Source organism: Lepisma saccharinum, chromosome 27 (genome assembly GCF_977018435.1).
Source record: "Lepisma saccharinum chromosome 27, izLepSacc3.1, whole genome shotgun sequence".
NCBI lineage: Eukaryota > Metazoa > Arthropoda > Insecta > Zygentoma > Lepismatidae > Lepisma > Lepisma saccharinum.
Window position 1 is genome coordinate 10,809,641 of NC_139255.1, and position 20,779 is coordinate 10,830,419.

General features: G+C 38.2%; 1 pseudogene; it reads right to left on the reverse strand.

Annotated features, from left to right (window-relative positions):
- The window catches only part of LOC145979958 (dipeptidase 1-like), a 98,552-nt pseudogene extending 88,311 nt beyond the window's left edge, over positions 1–10,241 (reverse strand).
- Positions 10,242–20,779: the final 10,538 nt, after the last annotated feature.

The window sequence follows — 20,779 nt, forward strand, 5'->3', positions numbered from 1 at the left end:
GGTTTAAATGTAGCAATGATACCTGTTTCCTTGTGGCTACCAATCGAATTTTCTTCTGCTTTGATAATCATACCTTTGGCAATGTTGCAGTGAATATTTAATGTCTCTATAACTTATAATTTTAGTTTAAATTTTGCTATGTGCATAACACCTGGTTCTAATTTGCTACTGTTCTCGAATCCTAGAAGTTCCCCCAGGGTAGATAAGTCCACTGTTTCATTGGTAGACACAATCTCCACTCTGTGTGTTACAGAATTTTGATATAGCAATACGGTGTTTGGAAGTTCAGATTGTAAAGTAGATAAGTTATACTGTCCGGGAGGAATAATAATTTTTTCATTACCTACTAATATAGTATTGTTGTAGTTAGTTACATTCGGAATTAGATACATACTGTAGAATGCTCTCAGAGCTATGGATTTTGGATAGATAATATCATCGTGAAGATGTAGTTTCAAGACCGAACTCTCGCTGGAGAGATGAAAAATTCCCATATTTTATATATATTGGGTTGGTGCGAATGAAATGTCCGCTTTGACGTCTGGGGGGAAACTCACCTCAACAACACAACACAGGGATTGACTGAGGTCACAGGTCTAACGTCATAAACTCTGTATACGTCCAGCAAACAGGCTGGAGCACCCAGACAGTCAGGAGGCAGTGTGTTGCTGAACAGGGTCGTCTGAAAGTGCACCATGGAGAACACACAATTGCGAGTGATCTGTCTTTACGAATTCAAACTGGGAGATTCTGCTCAGCAAGCTGCCAAAAACACTAACAGTGCATTTGAGCCAGGAATGGTAAATGAACGCACCATTCGCCGCTGGTTTGTCAAATTTCGTTCCGGTGACACAGCATTGCAAAATGAACCCAGTGGCCATCGACCAACATCATGTTCGAATGAGCTCCTCAGGAACCCTGTGGAAGCGGACTCTCAGAAAAGTGTTCGTGCCATTGCAGACGAGTTAGGCATACGCCATACTACTGTCGTTTGGCGGCTCCGTGCGATCAGTAAAGTGAAAAAGTTGGACTCATGGGTACCACATGATTTGACACCGGTCAACATGACACGCCGTCTGGAGGTGTGCAGTTCTCTGAGTGTAAGGAATAACTGGGATGGTTTCCTGCATCGGATTGTCACTTCAGATGAAAAATGGATCTGCTATGATAATCATAAACGATCAGGACAATGGTTGGATCGTGATCAATGTCCAGGGCGGTTTCCAAAACCACCTCTCCACCCACGGAAGGTGTTGTTGCTGGTATGGTGGTCTATGGTGGGTGTGATCCATCATGTCTTTCTCAGGCGAGGTGAAACCATCAATGCAAATTGTTACAGTGCTAAACTCCATGAAATGCACCACAAACTTCACCACAAGCATCCAGCAATGGTCCACAGACATGGTGTCTTCGTGTTGCACGACAATGCTCGCCCACATGTTGCACAAAGGACGGTGCAGGCTCTGCATGAGTTGCAATATGAAACCCTTCCTCATCCAGCATATTCTCCAGACCTCTCTTCCATTGACTCCCATCACTTCCGGCATCTCGATCACTTCCTGACAGGGAAGACCTTCGCTGATGATCGGGCAGTGCAACATGCCGTTGAGGAGATCTTTGAGTCGCAGACTCCAGACTTCTATCGCCATGGAATCCAATTGTTGGCTGAGCGATGACAAAATTGTGTAGCTGCAGACGGCGACTATTTTTATTAACCAGGTATTGTAGTTTTGATTTTTTTGGCCTTTGGAAATGAGACACCTGGGCCGGACATTTCATTCGCACCAACCCAATAATACAGCTTTTTGAAAAAAAATTAATTTGATGTTTTGTATTTTATTTAATATTCTGAGCATCGTAATGCAAACATGGCCACATATCATTTGATCGAAATCTTGAATAGGATCGTCGTTGTAATAAACCTTAACATGTTTTAAGTAACAAATGAATTCTGTAGGGGTATCCCTCCGAAAGAATCGAAAAGAAAAGCATTGTTTTGTTGTTTATAATAGCATATCCAGTGGGTACCAATGTTTTCGGACTTATCAAAATTGACCACGCCACATTCTCGAGAATGGGGATTACCTTTAGGGAGAGAATCAGACATGAAAATCCCCCTGAAGTGTTTAATTTTAAATATTTTAACTAAAGATTCAATGTCTTGGTATGTGAGCGTTTTGTTTTTTTAATATTCTAAGTGCTCTGGACTTCACACCCCTGCCTAAGTTTTTCTCCATGGCAAGATTATGACGCTCCTGCTTTTATACTTATGCCTTATTCTTTTTTGAATCAATTACAGTTTTGGCTATAGCCGCACTACCACCAGCTAAGCTCCCAACTGCCCCCAATGCTGCTAAAATAGCTGGAATGCTAAATATGAATCCACCACTATGTGATTTTTTCCTTGTATTTTGCAAACGTTTTAATTGTGGCGTACTAAGTAATAATTTCATTCCATTTCCTTTGGCTATACACTGTCTCTTCTTTTCCTGTTGTTTTTTAGTTAAAATCGAATTAATTTTAAAATTTTTAAGATTGTGATATATTATTTGGTACACAACTCCTTTTGGTTTCATGATGTTGTTTTTCATTCTTACTATTTATTATTATTATTTTGAGGGTATTTATATTATATATTTATTAATACAAACCAAACCTTAGTTTTTGTTTTGTGTTCATAGCAATAGTTGTACCCATTGCTGTTATTCTTTCACCCAAAGAAGCATCTCTGCTGGTTAATCTTCCAAATGCTGCATCTTCTAAATTTTGATCAGCCACATTATGATCATCCAGATCTTTGTATGTGCTGTATGGAATGTCATGTTCCTTACAAGCTGCATCGAGAGGATTGACTACCCTGTCACCTCTTTCTAACCTTTTTTCAAGTTTTGTCCCCTGACCACAGTATTGGTAACCAGATATGTGTAATTCGAATGGAAGTTCATTAAAAATATCATTCACCAAACCTCGACCCTCTGATATATTTCAAAATTTAGAAGGTAAAGTATTGATAATTTTAATTAAGTATCCTATACCTTTGGGATCGTTTACAATAAAATTAGCTACTTTGTCATTGATCATGTTTACAATACCCAAAAATAATATGACAAAAATTGAAAAAAAATACGTTATATTTTTGTGGAAAATACTTTGATATTTTTTTGAATGGTGAGTTCACTTTTAGTGCCTTCATTATATGGAAAAATTTAATTAATTTTGGAATAATATTTTGGGTGCATTTGCTTCAAGAGTCTTATCTTGTAATTGTATGACACTCTGTCATTGTTGTTTACATTTCTTGTAATAGCTAATAAAAATGTCCGAAATGGACATGTTTGCGTTCATGTAATATCTCCCCTGATTTCCAATAAGTGGTAGTGTAATTCAATCTTGATTTGCATCAATAATTCACGTAAATAAAGTTGGTTTTGATGAGCCGGCAATGAGTGCCGCGCGCGGGAAATTTGTGCTGCAATGAGGACGCGGATGACAGAGGGTTAAAGACAGGTTAAGAAAATCTTTAGCATTGCATCTCTCATTCAATTGTAGCCTGATTTGATATATCACATTACCCACTTGTCATTCAATTCTTTTTTGAGTGAATTCAACATGACGGCCACAAATATGGCGAACGCCCGCTTGGAACACACCAATATGGTTACCCTAGGCTTTACCTGTTTGAATTATGACCAGTTCAACATTTTATAGGGGTTGTAAGGGAGTTTCGAATCAGACTGTATATTGCAGAACGATTCTCTTAAAACCTTTTTCGCGTGTTTCTTGTGCACACTCGAGATCTGAGTAAATTTAGAATAAATATGTACATGCTGAAAGTTAAGGTAACAGGTAATCTTAATTTCCTATGCTTGTTTTTGCTTGAAAGGTGACGTAGTCTCTTTTGTGAGGACGCTGGAAGAGAATGGGTGAGAGAAATTTCTTCTGGAAACTGGAAAATTTTTAGGAAATATTTAAAGACCGTCATGTAAGTACTTCACCAACTAACAAGGGAAATTCTATATACTTGGTGATTTCTATAGACAAAATCAACACGAGCAAGAGACATTGTGGATTTCCCAACCTGTTAACTAACGCATGTAACATTTGTTCAAAATATTATAACATTTCTTAAAAAAATATTTTCAGTTCTTGTTGGCCTTACCAAACTTACAGATAAGAATTCCTCTTCCGTCACTGTGATAGAATTCTGTTCTTCTAATGACGGATTCAATAATAAAAATCTGAACAGAAAATTATGGTTATTTACCGTAAATGTTATGAACAAAAGGTGAACTGCTTAAATCGCTGACAGGACAGAGACACGCCCATTCCTTGCAAAGGATTTAATTCCTCAACTCGTACAGTGGGATATATAGGTATTTCCAAGCACATTGTCTATTACTACGTTCACTACCTTTGTTTTATGCTTCAAGAATTGGCACAAAACACCAAATAGTATGCTAATACCTCTGAACCAGCATACCAACACAGTCCATAAAAATATAATAGTCATGCAAAATTTACTCAGGCATACTTATGGATCACACTGTACCATCGTCTTTTAATCAATGGGTCCCGGGTTCGATACCCGGTGGAGGCACATAGTGGTTTGGATCCCACTTTTAACACTGTAGGTCCAGTTCCAATTAACGTTACTGTACATAAAGTGGACTTAAAACACCAACTCAATCAATCGTACCATCGAAGTAAGTTATTTCTTCATGAAAAATTTTGGTGTGGAAATAAGAAATGTGGAATGAGTAGTGGATGGAAATTTATGGGAAATAGAAGAAAAATGCTCCCTAGTATATTAGCATTTCTCATTCTAGTTCCAATATCCCCCTAGAGAAGAAAAGTTTTTGAAAGTGACAATACACAATGGTCCTTAGACTAAAGTGAATAAGTGTGTAGTATCCCTTGCAATCAACATAATAATTGATGTGGTTCTAACACGTTGTCCAGTACAGTGCTATATATTTGGTAAGAAAAATAAATGAATTCTAATGTGATTCGTCCATACCCAATTGCGAATTTAGATTTATTGCAAGTCCTGCATTGTTAAAAAAAATAATATTCGTAAACCCTCTATAGCTTCTGCACTAGTACACTCTCCTTCGTCCCCCCCCCCCCACGAACACGCAATCAATGTTAATATATATCTGAATGTGTTATCGCACATTGTTCCAAATATCACATAATTTCCACTGACGTTTTGCTGTACAGTAACGGACACTGGTACACCCAAAGGCAAAAGAAACGGTAAGCGAATTGTCTATCGCCTTTTTTAGTCAATCTCTTCTTCAATAATGTAATGATAAATGAATGAAATAAGATGTTAATAAGCAGAGGGTAACATCTGTTTCACTACAACTGAAATCCATATTTTAAAACAGCACAGCAGGTAGAATAATAAAGAAGAAAATGGTGATAGATCATTTCCCAACTATTATCTTTACCGTTCGCCGTACTACAGATAAACATTTACGCTTATATGTGATTGTACTTGGTAAGGACGCAAATGACTTACATTGGGGTCTTTCCAGACCAAAATTGTCACCGCTCTATGCATATATTCCACGCATGCGCAGTCCACAGCATCGTCCAGAACTGTCGAATGGATAGCTCATATTCAGAAATGCTGACGTCATGTGAGATGCACATCGCAACAATGAGAAAATATCAACCCATCCAAGATTCCTTCTGGAATCTATATTGAACTGCGATTAAACCACGTATTTATTAGATATTTCTATAAACATTACAGACTATCTCCTGCACCCTATAAAGATAAAGGGCTCAGTGAAGGCATCTAGAGCCGGTCCTACTGACACCAACGCCACTAGTGGATTTCGCCAGGAAGTAGATTTGCATAAACAAGAGCAGCTATAGACAATTTAGCAAATTTTAGATACAGTCGTGTTAACTCCAACTTTCATAAAAAATAACTTGAAAACGTCAAGCTCGTATTTATATAGCGTTTTATTTTTACCTTGGATTGTCGTCCTTTCTGATGTTTTTTAATGCCTTACGTTGCCAACTTATTCTATGCAAGAAGCTCCAGAATTAGCAAACCAAGTCGGAAATAACTTGATTCCATAATTTCGGGGAAGAATAGAGATTATTTTGGAACCTTAGGGTCATAATACGAATTTTCGGCTAATTTTGAAATCCTGGAGCTGGAATCGGACCCAGTAAAGGAGTGGTAAACATAAGTATCTACGAAGCTAGTGGCTTTTGATTGAAATCCAGGTCAATGCATCGCTGTAACTTTTTCCAGCAGTTTATTAAACTATCCTAGTCATGAGCATCAACATCTTTGGGACAATTGCAATACTTCACGATGTATCTTAGGGACAATGATACAAATGCCATATTCATTTATCGCATCGATAGAAATGTCACAATGAAAGGGAATCAGACGTGGCAACGGAAATTAGGTTTCTCTACATTGTAAGCAGACGTATTATTTGTATCGGTGCTGACACCTAGTGGGTAGTGGCGCAGTCGCCAGAGCGCTCCCTGCCTCACAAATTGAGAGTAAATATTCAGTGAAATGTACGCGTCTATCAAAACAAAAATCTAACGAAGCACAATGGTTCCTTTGTTGCGTCATAGCCCGCTTCAATCTCGGACACAGTGAATGTGATGTGAGCAGCATCACCTCCTCTTATGCAGGGACACCGAAGAAACACCCGAGAAGACCACAGAGGGAATCGAACCGCGGTCCCCACGTTGTACTTTGAAGCTGTAATGACTGGACCACCACGGATCCTTCTTCCATAATTAACGTATTAGAAATTAACAACAAGGCGAACAAGAATTCTCTTACGTTTATAATAATACACAATAATAGAAGAATATGAGCGGCAAAAACTTTCCAAGGTTACTTCGGCAAGCTATGAAAGCACAGATAATAGTTGCAAACTTCCAGCGACAACTTTGGATATAAATATTCTAAGTTTCCTTTCGAACAAATCCAATATTAACACGACTATTGATTGACTCATTCATTCTTGTAGCGTTTCGCCGATACTTCGGAAGATAAACTAGTGTCTCTAAAAAGCTTGGGCTATATTTAAAGCAATTCTTGTTTTAACTTTTATTAATAGAAATTCGTCTTTGTCATTTTGAAACAATAGTAAGCATAACTTCGAAAATATACAATATAATAATTAAACATTCACAGCGTAAATGCACACAGATGCACAGAATAGACCGCTCAGCATCAGTCGGGGTCGAGCGCCTTTAGCGGAGATATATGGAGTTTCAGCCAGGCCAGAAAATTGTATTTGCGACGACGAAGAGTCGAGGCTGGACTGGAAGAATTATAGCGGTCTATGGCCCTACAACAAGAACATAACGAATATTTTTGTAACCCTTATGTAATTAAATCGTGACATAAAACTCTGTATTTGTGTTATACAATAAGTTTTATATTTTCGTTACAAACTTCATTGCGTATAAAATATTAAAAGCCTTCAAACATTTTAAGAGAATACCATTAATCAAGCAAGCCTACATTACCGTTTTGTAGGAAGTAATATCGGGACTGATTGCACTACCACCTAGAATTTCATTCGTCTCAAGAGCTTTGGGAAACCATCAATTTTCACACTATTCCTTGTGGACGTTGTAATCAGAGTTCGAGTTCGTCAATAATCTTTCCGTGCCATAGTGTGATATATAGAAAGCAAAGTTACTAAAACAGAAACGGTTTTCCAAATTTAGTATACATTGATGATTTTCGAAAAAAATATGAAAAAATATGTAAGTGAATTCCTGTGGGATGATTCCTCCACAAGCAATTTGAACCCAGGGCACCTAGATTAGAGAGAGGGATGTCCATTTTGGGCCAAGTCATCTCTTTACTTTACTAGTGTAACTTATACTTTCATGGTTCCTTAGTTGCACCATATGCGGATGACTTCACATCTGTCATTAACATTTAAACGTGAATTCATATTGAAGTATAACACGAGTTTTGACGAGTGTTTAAGTTGATGGACTGGCTATCTGAGAATTAAAACCTTCTTACTTGACCATTTTAGAAGATAATAGTTTCCTAAACTTTCCTCTGCCTCCAACCACACAAAGTTATTGATCTTTTGATTGATTCCATCCTACATTCTATCACCTCCTTCTCACGATTGGCGTAACAGTGCAAAAGAACAATACCAAATGAATCAATTAACTAAGTGATTTGGTTTACTTTCTATATATCGCGGCATACGTATTTTCTTTGAAGAGTATCAACATAAAATTGCAGTCCACCTGATGAGACAAAATTTGAGTGTGGAATACCAAGCAATGATAAAGGTTCATATTTGGTCGCAAACATTTCAAATTGCCGATGGATTTCATTGGTTTTCAATTTTACGTATTATTATAACCTACATTTCAATCGATTCTTCGGTGATGTTTTAATTTCTCTAAGCAAGAAAAAGAAGGAAGAAAGCAAAATCATGCCCCAAAAGGACTCGCCCGATCTTCGTCAAAGGGAAACTACACCTTCCTATTGTTTGATATCTTCTGGGACTCCAAGCCAGGTAAATATGGTGAAGGAAAGAAATGCTCCGAGGATAAAAACCAGCTAGCTGGAAAAACCTCGGCTACGTCTGAATGTCGCAGATTCATTCTAGTTTTCGAAGTGTGATAAATCCTCACACCCTAAGGTTTGGTGTGTGTTTGGCTGTGTAGCCCATCAATTCTTTTGTAAGTACGATCTACTCATTCATACTTTAGTTCTTTGATTTGTATTTACGTATTGATCAAAGTTGCGGGGGGCGGGGGCTATGCATAGTGTAATGGGAAACGTTTGTGTATCTGTCGGTGGGTGGATGTCGGGCCGCAAGATTCATTGCCATCCCTTGGTTTTCTACTCATACAGGGTGTCTCGTATCGTATATACCATTGCCAGTTAGTAATTCGGTTTAAGCTCATGACAGGAATCTTGGCAGTGCAGGATGCACCGACGTTGGCCCAATGGGGATTGCCATCAAGTAGTGCCAGACATTACAGAGCTGGGTCAAACAATAGAGAGTCAATGGAAGTGTGCTTAACCAGATGCTGATGCTTCTCATTGTAGCGTTCCGATGAATGGAAAGTGATCGGATGAAGTCCTTCACTTTTACGATACCTGTCCTAACCCTTGGATGCATGTCACTTTCTTTTTACAACTTTACATATGTGGCGTCAATTTGACCCCATACCAATTATGCATTGAAATAAGTACGACAGAGTACATAGGAAACAATTACCCTTTTATTATTATTATTATTTAACCCCCCAAAATTAACAATGTATTGAACATTCACTGTTCTACATATTAATGGTAGTTACACTTTGCTCCCAATTATCAGAACTTCAGTTGACCTGAGAAACAGTATCTTAGAGATAACACAATACAGCACTAAATATTCTTTTGTCTAGAACAAAGAAATTTTTAAAAAATAAAAATAATAAAAATAAAAAAATAAATAAAATGAAGAATGTGCCGGCCTCTCATGGCAATTAAATACACCTCACTCACATTCTGAGCACACCACAATCACACTGCTCTGGACCTTGCTCACAGGTTTCCCACATCTTCTGCAACGTTCCATCGTCTTCCTGTCATCTTGTCTTGTGCAGAGCTGGCATCTTACCCTTTTCTTTGAAGATCTATCCTCCAGTCTCTGTGCCTCACGAACAGGAACATCCCAACTTCTCTCGGTCCCCGCGATAAGGAGGATGCCAATGAAAGCCTGAAGCTCTTCCAATGTTAGATCAGTCCACTTTTTGCCAGATTTCACTGCGACTCTTCTTCCCTCTAAATTCGTGCACTGTACAATTGCCTCCAAAATGTTTGAGGAAATGAACAAGTCGAAGCTTTCTTTAGGTGACGTCAAGACTACAGACCGCGGCAGACCTGCTGGTTCTCGTATGATGTTGTGTGCAGCAGTCTGATAAGAGCTTGACGGCTTGCTTTTCCACTGAATTCCATTCTTTGAGATCATGCCGAAAGGTTCTTGGTCATCTGTTGCATCATCCTCTTCACGGTCTTCACTGCTTATGTCTGTTTCAACATCACTGCTCTCTTCCGGAACCTCTTCCTCCTCTGTAACACCATCCTCTTCGTCAAAGGTGTCCGTGTAACTGGCAACACCATCATCGTCTTCTTCTAGCAGCTCATGAATTTTATTCAGAGTTAATCCTCTTGTGGTCATAACTGTCAGTGTCACTTTCAATGTAATACACAGACGCATTTAGAGTGGTACAAAACAGCACTAAGAAAGTACCTGGTCACAAACACAATGCGAGAACCTACCAGACGATGTTGGCAACTCAACGCAATCAACAATGAAATCTAAACGACGAACTGTAGAAATACCGATCGACTAACACGCCGCCTCTTTACACAATAACTGGTGGCTAGTTTATCCTCGATCCGCGCCAAATACATCTGCGCATGCGCACTTTGCAGTGAGTCATGGCAGGTTGGATTGTTGACCTTGAGATGATTCCGTTTAATTAGAGCATAATTGAACATAATATGTAGGATCAATTTCCCTTTATGAATGTTTTTATGCTGTTTTCAGGCGGGGGTCAAAATGACCCCACACATGGAAAGGAGGGGTCTTATTAAAATCGTTAAAAATAAAATTTGAAATAAATTGTAAGAAATGTATTTATACATGTTCCTATAGGTGAAGTAGCATGGTAAGATGTCACAGAAAATGAGATTTTTTATTTAGATTTTATTAGAATACCAGGAAATAAACAGACAGTGGGGTCAAAATGACCCCACACATGCATCCGAGGGTTAAACGGCCAATTTGTTGCCACCATTGCAGGTATGCTTGTATTAACAGCGGTACACTGCCACCACGTTGCGACTCAATCTATAATTCCGTGATGGGGCCTTTTACGAGTGCAACTTTTAGAGATTTATTATGTACTGATATGCTTTACTCTATGTGCTCAAAACTCAGGAAGAAATTATTAATCACCCTGAACTGAACATGTTAATTAGAGCACTCAAAAAAAAGTAATATTATCATAAGCGTAAATATAATTTCCTAGCTTCCTATCTATTTCCCTTGTTCGCCTCCTCACGCATCCTAAAGGAAAGTGCACCCTTCGTTCTTAAAGTGAAAGTAGCTCGAAACAACTTGAAAACTATAAAAATTTTATTGCATTGGTTTGCCCTTGTAGAGCCATTTCAAAACTTAAGGTACCTGCTTGATTTCTGGACTTCTGTATATGCCAGACCTGGAATTGTACCCGTAAGACAACAACAAATTATTTTATGTTACTGTCCTTGTGGAGAAACTTGTAGAGACTGTCTGGATAACGGATATATTTATACCAAAGAGAATAAGTTCTCCACCTGTAAAACTCAGTTAAAATTTTACTTCTTATGTCGTGGCAGTATCTGTTGTTCGTGCGACACAATCCTCGTTCTTAGTTTCGAGAATTGACTGCTTTGTCCACCAAGAAGCGTTGCCAAGGATGCCACAATCCGTCGTTTTCATTTAATAGTCATTTTATGGTCACGTTTCTCTCCCTTGTACGAGGAAGTTCGTCCACGCTTCTTAACCAGCCAGTGCATGCATGGCTGGCACGCATGAAGACAGAATATCTTCGCAGATCCCTCAGAAACTTGACGCTGTAAGGTACGAGGGTGGAGTGAGGAGTACATAATTAGATGAAAATGGAACTGTTTTCATGTTCTTTCAACATCCCCTTTTTGGAGCAACAACCCCCATCTCCTTCGCTCGAGGAACTTTCTTGGATGTGTGCCTTCAACTTCTTCCATTGGTTCACACGAAACGAAACAAAATAGGATGAAGTATTCATTCCTCTAACATTAATAATTAATGAGCTTGCATGAATAAAGAACAGATACTATGAGAGCAAGTTTTAAGGCGAAATGGTAGGTTTTGTTTTTCCGTCCGTACTGCTGATATTTACAAACTTTTGCATGATTGTTAAGCAATTCTTTCTGCCGCATGAGGTTGAATGGCGCTGAAGCTACTAGGTGAATTACGTCTGTTCTCTTAGGTTGTAGGAAAATATTGAAAGGGTAATAGGTGGAGTAGATAAACGCTGAGGTTTGGGAGTATATTTGCAAGATATACCAAACCAAGCGAAAACGTTAAGGCATGATAGACAAGGAAGTGGAAAACGTTGCAAGGAAAGATAGACAAAGAAGAGCACTGATAATGGTAACGGTTCTGGGTTTCAGCCGCCAAGTATACTGCTAGGGTGACGTAACTAAGATAGTAGGTGTTTGAGTTGATTATTTAGATACGGCCTTTTTCCTACATGGGAAAACATTTATGGTATAGACGCAATTAGACACAGATAACAATAACAATTGAATGTGTCACACGATGAACTCTATAACAGTGTTGCCAGCAGAGACGACAGAAACATTAAACTGTAGGAAAAAATGGCGTTCCTTCAAGAATACAGTAGTGCCACGTTCTACGATTATGGCGGAGTGGTTAGCACATAGCGCTACAACGCAGGGATATGATTCCTCATTTCCGAAACGATAAAATAAATAAACAAAGGGATCATTTTGTACGTCACCCTGCACAATCCGTATTCAAATATTTCATAAACATTAAATTTTCTTGAATTCTAACAAATATCACACCAATATTAAAATTAATAACCCTTAAATAATAACCTGTACTTGCCTGCAGCTTCCGTATTCTACCCGTGTATATATTAAGTGGTTATAGCAGGGAGATAATTCCTTACTATAATCGTAAGTAACACCATCCATCAACCATAGTAAGTTTAAGCTATAAAAATTGATACAGAAAATAAGCCCTCCAAAATAATTAGTTGTTATTAAACCTAGAAGGCCGATAAGCTCAGTAACGAGGATTAGATAGGCTAATGGCTTTCATTGTCATATAGTCTAGTTTTTATACTTAACTCTTATGGATGTCTCCCTAGGTGTATGTTACGTCGCTACCGAGACCAAGAGGTCACTCGGATCTTCTTATTCAAACCCTTGAATGTGATGTGAATGTTGCCAAGTGGTTTACAGTACAGCTTTGAACAGGGGGAGGAGGAAGTTATAACCTGTTACATTATTGACGCCCACATAACCCTTGGCGCAACAGCCCATGAGGGCCAGCACATACCTTCCGACTGCCGGCTTCATTCCCACCTGCCGAAATGGAAGATCATCTAACCAGTTACTGGGTGACGTGTGGTTAGCACGACGAACCTCCAGTCGTTGCTGTAGGTTTCCATGACCAGGTAACGCTACTCATTCGTGGCCTCCAATTTCCTCACGATGGTGGCTCACGACGGTTTCCATACACACGTCGAAATCTTGGGAGAATATTTGTTACGCTTCTCTTAGGAGACTCGAACCTGCGACGGTTCGGGACATACAGTGCTGCCGGCAAAGACATTACTCTGGAGGAACAATAGTTTGTTGCCTCTAGAATATAATTGTGACACGTTTTATGAACAGATGGGATACTTTTCTGCAGCCTGGAACTTAATCCTTGAGGCAAGACGTATAGAAATAAACGACATGATTTTCTCTTGGAAAGAAAACACTCAATATGATGAACAACACAGTCCATATTTCAATGAAAAAATAACACTTACCACGTGTAATGTCAACCCTCTATCAGGGTATTCCTCAAACTTGAAACCAAACTAAAATGAAACAAGGTCTCTGTCCGAAAGGTCCAAACAGAAGTATGATCTTGTCGGAAGTGACGTCACCTAATAAAGTTCGATAGCACCACGTGCACGACCAATTGAGCCTGTAGGGCGCAGCACTCGAGATTGCAGTCTTCTTTACTAGACTTCTGTACTTGTTAATCACTTGTTTGAAATCGTAAAATCGTGAGCCAGATGTTGTTAGTTGTAGTTCTTGTTGATGTGTGGAAATGTAAGTATAATTACATTTTAAAATGCTAAGTGACTTCTGTAGGGAAAAACAAGTGTTTAAAAAGCGGGAAAAACAATGTGTTCTTAGTTTTATCTACCGATCGTATTTGGCGCTGCAGTAGCATGGCAATCCCAAAAACTTCCCATCCCTTTCCAGGGTTCAAGACTGAACAGCGAGACCATTATTGTACGGTCTTGCTCCTTTCGGATACGGCCAAAGTTCAAACAGGACGATATAATTACATGTACACATAGTACAGGGTCTAGACATAAAAAAGTGTAAAAGTTCCAGTCTTCATCTTGGATATTCCTTTCCAGGTATTTCTGCATGTGGAGAATCCTGAAAGATAACTGACCTCTCACCTGACAAGTGACTGACAGGTACCTCCTGATTGCCTTGTACCATTCGCTCACCATTTCCCTCTGTACATCTGCATGTGAAGGGATTGCCTATCTGGTGGCATTCTTCTCCCTTCTTTTCTTTCTTCGCTTTTCTTCTTTCATTTTTTCACCTTCACCACTCTTTCTAAAACAGTCTTCGAATCTTTGTTAATCTTGATTCCTCCATTGCAGTTAATTATGTCTTCTCCTTTCTTCTCTATTTCTTTGCCCTCCACCCATTTTCTTACTAGTTCTCTATTCTACCTCCCTATCAGCCTAATATCATCCCACTCTGTCATGTCCCGTTTCTATTGTGTTATTGAATATCGCATTTGAAGTGTTTTTTTCTGAAATATAAACTTCATGGTGAGCATATTTAGTGTTTATCTGTCATGGAAGCAAGTCTTAATTGTGTTACTATTGTTTTTATGTTTTGTGAAATTTGGTTATTATTGGATAAAATATTGTTCTTGTGACTGATTCAAATGCAAAGAAAAGGAATGGTACCAGTTTGAGTATTTATTTAAACAAGAACGGAATGCATATATTACCATATCTTAAATCCTTCTACACTAAAGACGCTATCAACATTTAACTACTCAATCTTTAGTTAGAGATAAGGTTTATTAGATCGTAGTACTTGCAAAGCTACCACTCCACATTGCAACATGTGTGATGTAGTGTATGGTAGGGCACCACACATTCACAACCACGACCATTTGGGAAGATGATGTGATCAGAACCATGCTCCGCTCTCCCTTATCCTGCACGGTTACCTCGACATACCGATTTATTACAAGCTGGATGCAACTCGAGCAGATCCATACAGGAACATTGCTCGAAGAAAATCCACCTTAAATCATTCACGCGGAGAATCAAAAGCTGGGTAGAAGTCAGGTGTCTACATAATATTACAATACACACACACACACAGCGAGAGAGAGAAAGAGAGAGGGGAGGATGGAGAGAGAAAGGGGGGACTACCGTCTCAAATATTATAATAAGGAAGGAATTTTTAAAGTAAGATTTTATATACATTCCACACGTGTGTGTGTGTGTGAGAACAGGGGCGTTTCCAGAAGTGGATCCACGGGGAGGGCGATGGAGACGATCGCCCTTCTTAACTGCTAGACTTTAAGATATATTATAATTCTTTTATATTTTTAAACTCAAATGTTTTTCTTTTAACACCAAGCTTGAGAGGCTTAAAAAATATATTTTTTTAAAAAAATTGATTGAAGTCCACTTCATATTCACGACAGGCTAATCGGACCTGCTGTGTCTAAAAACTTGATACGTTTAAGTGTATTATATTTGGTATTCAGTGGTTGTATTTTATTTAATAATGACAACTGAATAATGCTCAGCGGTGAACGATAAGACTCGCTGAAGTACACAGACTCCTCTCAGGTTTAGGGGTAGTGTTAAGTAACGACAATGTTTCATAGCACAGATGAATAAAAGCACATTACTGCCGTAGGTAAAATGAAAGTATTTACTATATATATATATATATCACATTATTTAATGCAAATATGCTTCTCATGAATGTGATGATTTTGCTTTAAAGGTGTCGTGACTCAACTATATCACATAACCTCAATACTTGGCTATAGGCGTACCTATGGTTGCATAGGTCTCCGAACTATCATAACAAGATGTACGCACATAACAGAGCAGTTCTCTTGAGTTAAAAATCTTTCCATGATCTGCAGCGAATGTGTTAATTTCTTATGCAAAATCCTCGATTTTGTTCTATTTCAATATCAAATGCAGATGAATCACTTCCTATTTACAAAAAAATGCTATAAACAAAGCTGACATATACACAAGTTCAGATTCCAAATTAACACAATGGAGTTTCTCAAATGTAAAGATACATTAAATTACTCATAATATAACATAAAATACAATAAATATTATACAAGAGATATTCATTACAAGCAAGGTGCAATTTACATACAATAACACGAAATGTACGTGCTCATTCACAAAATAATAAATAAGTGACATATTTTCAAGTTGTGACGTCACAAAAATATGCAGCATAGGATTCTCGAGACCCCTTGACAGAATATAAATTGAACATAATATACTTGCATACCAGGCTTCATTATACGGAAGTTCACGCAGTGGAGATAGAGAAAGTGTGGAATTGTGTTTTTGGAATTCAGCATTGTATGACTTTTTGTTGTGCAAACATATTGCTTTCAAATCAAGTCTGTACTCCCACATATTCTCTCTCAAACTACAAGTCTCCCGTTCGTCGTCACCTTGTAATCAAGGAATTTTGGGTTCGATACTTAGTAGTGGTACTTGTGCTATTATAAACCCGAGAAAGGAAGAGCTCCCCCCAAGCAGAATTGTCTACACTTAAAACTAGCTCAACATGCCTATATGAGCTTTTTGCTCTAGTGTGGAACCCTGCCTAATCCAAGATTTTTGTAAAAAAGCCCTCATGGATTCCATGAGAAAGGAAGAGCCCCTCAGATTGATGTGCCTATACTTACAAAAAGGCACTTCTGTGAGATTGTTGTCTATAAACTTGTCAAAAATATGCCCCTCTTGATATTTTTTTGGCCACACTTAAAACTAGGCCAGGACACACACACATACACACCAACACCTACGCATATTTACTTCCAATTTAAGTTTAATTGGACCTCAGCCTCAATCCAATATTAAAACAATGCAATATGCAGAGCTCCTCTAGAATTGCTCCGTGACTCTCTCATTTCTCACATCATAAACATATGATTTTTCTCCTATGAGAATAACACTACATATGGTGTCATCAGGTAAAGCCTCATGAAATTCACAGATAATTTTAATGTTTGTTCTGTCACTCACCACAACTTGTTTTCTTTTTGAAGTGTTAATTACAAACATAGGTCTCTGTGCCTTGAATTCATCTGGTGTGTAATACATGTCAGTATTGCCTGTAGTGACTCTCTTGAAAGCCGAAAATGCTTCATATAATTTAAGGAAATCATTCTTGGACATGTCTAAATTGTAATTTTCTCTAGGAAATACCTCATTTCTGCCATTTTTAAGATATATGTTCTTGATGTTGCAGTTATCAAATTTGCTTGAATTTTTTTCCTGATTGTTGTGTCTCCCAGTCTGAAACAGTACTACCACAAAATCAGGCATGTCATATTGTATGCTGGAGAATGAATTTGTGGCATCAAACTCATAATATGTACCAGATGCGGGCTTCTGTACACATTGATAAGTATAAAATTGCAGAGGAATCTGTGGATTTTTTAGAATATCTGCTTTGTATTTAAGAGCATAACTGGCCTCATACTCAACAACAGGGATTCTTAACTCCATAGTCTGAATAATGCATTTGCCTGCATCTGGTAGGGTATTGGGCAGAGCTTCCCCTGCAGGGTTTATTGCACTGTACCTCATCAAAGCATTGTTATCATTTGCAGCTCTTCTAAATGTGATTCTTAACCCACCCTTCCACATAATTTCTTTGAAATCTGAGAAGAATCCTGGCAATAGGCGCATAGGGAACAGCACAGTGTGGTTTTTAGATAATATCTTATCACCAGCCTCGAATTCTCCTATTTTGTAGTAAGAAGCCTCGGTTTTGGATAATTTTAATGTGGCCAAAGCTGTGGAGGTAATGCCGGGATAATCCACTCTGTTTATAACAACGCCATGCTTTCTGATCTCAATTTCAGAGAATAGATGCGGCACAAAATTGTCTACAAGTCTTATATTTGAATTTGCCGGATAATCGGTACCATCGAGCTTTACAACATCAAATTTGATGTATAGATCTGCTCTGTGAGGGTGTATAAATCCATCCCCTACATCAAGATCAACCTCAATTTCTGTGTTGGGTTGATTTAAATTTGCAAATGTCCTCCTGTTTGGGGGGAATGATTGTAGCTCATAACTCTCAATATTTTCCATTGTATGTATTTTTATTTAAATGTTAATCTCTATGATTGCAGTTGTTGTGGCTCCAGCAAAATCAACTAATTCTTCTTTTTCATTAGTGACCATCAATTCAATATAATCTATTCTATTGTGGCACACAGGAAAATATAATGTTGGGGATGGATTGTAGATGATGGGCTCCATGAATTCAGAATTAGGTTTGAATGTTGCAATGATGCCAGTTTGTTTGTGAGTGCCTATGCCATTTGATTTGGTGATCATACCCTCAGCCACATTACAGTGAATATTTAGAGTCTCTATGGCCAAGAATTTAGGTATATTCATAGCAGTGTGTTTGATGCCTGATTCAAGTTTTGTGTTGTTCTCAAAGCCTAACAGCTCTCCTATAGTACCCAGATTCACTGTTTCTGTGGCAGATACAATCTCTACTCTGTGAGTGACAGAATTTTGACTTAACACTACACCTCTGGGTAATTGAGCATTTAGAGTGGATAGATTATATTGCCCTGGAGTGATGACAATTTTTTCATCCCCTACTGCAATTGTGTTGTTGTGGTGTGTAATATTTGGGATTAGGTACATGCCATAAAATGCCCTGAGAGCTATTGTTTTGGGATATACAATGTCATCATGTAATTTGAGTTTCAATATTGAATTTTGGCTGGTGAGATGGAATACCCCCATGATGTTTCAGATACCACAAGGCTTTTTGAAAATCTTCAATTGATGGTTTATTTATTTGAGACATATATCTAAGAACAGATAAACACAAATGTCCACAATTAACATCTTTGAAATTTTGAACACGGGCATTATTGTAATAAAGATTAGCTGATTTTTGATATTTCATTAAATTTTCAGGTGGAACACCTCCAAATGAATCAAACACAAATGCCTCATTTTTTAAATATTTAAGATAACAAATCCAGTGAGTGCCTTGATTTTTGTACTCATCCAAATTAACAATGCCACACTCTTTGTTGAGTGGTTGTTCTGGTAGAGAATCAGACATGTACACACCTCTAAAATGTTTGATGCCCAATGGCCTGATTAAAGCTTCAATATCTTGGTTTGTAAGCGGCTCTTGTTTTTTTTAAACTTATTCATGGCTCTCTTAACACCCTTGCCTTTTTTCTCCATGGCCAGGTTATGGCGCCTCTGCTCATCTAATTCTGCCCTATTTTTCTTGGCATCTATTACTGTTTTTGCTATGGCGGCTGATCCCCCAGCCAAGCTCCCAACAGCCCCGAGAGCAGCTAAGATGGCAGGGATGGTAAATATAAATCCCCCCACATGTGATTTTTTTCTTGATTGCTGTAATTTTTTTAATTGGGGGGTACTGAGCAACAATTTCATACCATGCCCCTTAGCAATACAAGAATTTTTTTTCTTGCGCTGCTTTTTTGTTAAGAGACTGTCAATAGTTTTAAGAGATTTGAGACCTGCATAAGGTACTTGATACATAACACCCTTGGCCTTCATTGTAGGTTTATTATATACATATTCACAACCCCCACCCCAGTTTTTGTTTGGTGCTCATAGCTATGGTGGTCCCCAATGCTGCTATTTTTTCACTTAAAGAAGCATCTTTGCTTACAAATCTACCAAATGCAGCCTCTTCTAATTTCTTATCTGCAACATGTCTCTTGTCAAGATCAGAATGTGTGTTGTATGCTATGTCATGGTCTCTACAAGCAGCATCTAGGGGATTAACACCAGGGTCCCCTCTGTTTAATCTATGGTCCAGTTTTGTGCCTGGACCACAATACTGATAGCCTGGAATGTGTAGTTCAAATGGCAGCTTGTTTATAATGTCATTAACAAGGCCCCGACCCTCAGAAATATTCCAAAATTTGGGGGGTAAAGTATTAATAATTTTTATGAGATATCCAATCCCCTTAGTGTCATTCACTATAAAATTAGACAATTTTGTGCTTATCATGTCCATAATTCCAACCTTTTCATTGTAAAAATTGTTGTTGCCAGCATTTTCCTCCCCCGCTATCACCAATAACCTATCTACAAGTTTCCTGACATCATCAACCCACACAAATTCTTTGGGCAGGGTGTTGTATTGTTTGATTCCACTGCCAGTCTTGATTTGTGACCATATGGGCTTGATTAAATTATTGTATTTTGCTCCACTGCTCGACTTAACCCTTTTTTGTGTGGGATCATTGTTCTGGTATAGAGCATCTGATTTTATTAATATTTCTTTGTAATCCTCATAATCCTGATCTGTATAGCTGCCAGGCCTTTTCCTAGTCATGAGTTCCCATAATCCAGGCGTGCCGGTGTACTTAACAAAAGCACCTTTTTCTCCAAGTCGAGATTCTGAATATACAATTATATCATCTCCCATAAATGTTACTCTGAAATTGCCAATTCTATGAATAATGCTGCCATCCTGCTCTGTGTCAGTATATAAGCCAAAAACCTCATCTTTATTGTCTTTAGGTGTGGTTAAATATTTTTGAGCAAGAAGACCCAATTCAATAGGATCCTGACTGGCTTCAATTCTTCTAGGAGGACTAGGTGTATGAATACTGGAAAGTGGGGTGAATGGATAATCTAA